At 41.4% G+C, this 2,131-nt stretch overlaps 1 non-coding gene across 1 annotated transcript; it reads right to left on the bottom strand.

Moving 5' to 3' along the window:
• Positions 1 to 1,703: 1,703 nt before the first annotated feature.
• TRNAG-UCC (transfer RNA glycine (anticodon UCC)) lies at positions 1,704 to 1,776 on the bottom strand. Its single transcript has one exon. It is a non-coding gene; the product is annotated as a tRNA-Gly (tRNA).
• Positions 1,777 to 2,131: the final 355 nt, after the last annotated feature.

Consider the following 2,131-nt stretch of genomic DNA (forward strand, 5'->3'; position numbering starts at 1 on the left):
TTGTTTGTAGAAAAAAAGGCTTTAGTCTCCTAGGCCTTCCCTGAGTTCCAAAGAGTAGACCCAGCAGTTAGTAGAATGATAGAATCACAGGATTCCTAGTTCCTCCTGAAGGGATATAGATAACAGTCTGATTCATACCTTTGAATTATTCTACAGAAACTAAGACCCCCACCCAGATGGAGGATGGTAACTACATGCTGACCACAAGCACTAGATCCCAGACTGGTTGGAACCAGAAGGTCCGCTTTCAGCTCACATGTATGCAGACAGTCCTCAGCACAGGGATGTCTCAAGTGGCATCTCTTCTAGAGAGAGGCTCAGGGCTTCCCAGGCTTCCATTTTGTGTCTCCGTCCTCAGATCATGACATCACCAGAGCCTTATATTAATGGTGACGGTAACAACAGCAACAATACAAAATTGAAAGGACTGTGCCTTTCTGGACATCATTGGTCTGAATGCTGCCCCTAAATACAGTACGAGTTTCTGGGGCCTGCACATGGGAGGTGCTGAGGGAAGGGTGGTCTCACAGCTAGCAGAGTCTCTGTTGTGGGGGACTTCTCTGTATTTTATTCCCCCTAGTAATGGCATTTTCCTCTCATTACTAAATCATCTGTTCCCCATCTATTGACCCTCTTCCTCATCCCCCCCAGACCTGGCTTCTCAATCATTAATGTTCATAAGAATCACCTGGGGATCTTGTTAAACAGTAATTTCTGATTTAGTAGGGGCCCACATTCTGCATTTCTAACAAGTTCCTCAGTAATGACAATGCTGCTGGTACATAGATCACACTTTGAGTAGCGAGGCTCTCACTGAGCCTCGCTATCCAATGAAACTTTCTGCCAAGACGGAAATGATGCTCTGCCCACCATGGTAGCCATTAGCCACGTGTGCCTGCTGAGCACTTGAAATGTGGCTAGTGTGACTAAGAAACTGAATTTTTAATTTTATTTCATTTTCTTTTTTGGCTGTACCACACGGCAGGCATGCAGGATCTTAGTTCCCCAACCAGGGATTGAACCCCCTGCAGTGGAAGCTCAGAGTCCTAACCACTGGACCACCAGGGAATTCCCCATTTGCATTAATTTAAATTTAAATAGTCACGTGTGGCTAGTGGCTACTGTATTAGACAATGCAGCTCTAAAGTAGGGACCAGCCAGCAAACTTTTTCTGTAAAGGGCCAAATAGTAAATGTTTTCGGCTTTGTGGGCAATATGGACTTTGTCACAAGCACTCAACTCTGCCATTGTAAAGTGGAAAAACAAAACAAAACACATAGACAATACATAAAAGAATGGGCATGGCTGTATTCTCCTAAAACCTTATTGGTCAAAGTAAGTGGTAGGATGGATTTGGCCTGTAGGCTCTGGTTTGCAGACCTCTGCTTTAGAGTATAATTTGCTGATGTCAAAAGAAAGATTTAAAAAAGAACCTGAAGCATATTCCTGAGACTACAATAATGCCTTTCTTTATATTTAAATCTGAACTGAATAAAACCTTAGCTTTACTTTTAATCCATAAAAATCCCATAAGCAAATTGTCTTTTAAAAATTGAAACCTAATGTTCTATGTTATTGTAGAAAATTATTGCCCATGAATGCTTATTACTGTTAGTTGTCTATTGGATAACTGTTCTATATTGATTTATTTTAATTTTATTTATTTATTTTTTGGCTACACTACACAGCATGCCGGATCTTAGTTCCCTGACCAGGGATTGAACCTGGGCCCCCTGCAGGGGAAGCGCAGAGTCCTAACCACTGGACCATCAGGGAATTCCCTGGATAGCTGTTCTATACACACACATGCGCGCGCGCACACACACACACACACACTGTTTGTATGTTTTTTGGTCTTGAAATCTTTACTGCACTGCCATTTGGACAATGTAAGCAGGTCCCGTGTGCTAGTATGCTGTTAAATACTTTGAAATACTGACCTCTCAACTCAATAGTTGTGGCAATGGCGTTACTTTTTCTTAGTATGTATACTCTATCAACACACAAAAACTTCTGTGTAGTCAGTCCCTGTTAATCTAACTGCATTTCTTTTTTGTTGGTTTTCACAATAGCTGCCTAAACTAATATTTTATATGTGTTTTACTAAGTTGGCAACATTTTTTCAGTTATG

The sequence above is a fragment of the Phocoena phocoena genome, chromosome X, assembly GCF_963924675.1.
Source record: "Phocoena phocoena chromosome X, mPhoPho1.1, whole genome shotgun sequence".
Taxonomy (NCBI): Eukaryota; Metazoa; Chordata; class Mammalia; order Artiodactyla; family Phocoenidae; genus Phocoena; species Phocoena phocoena.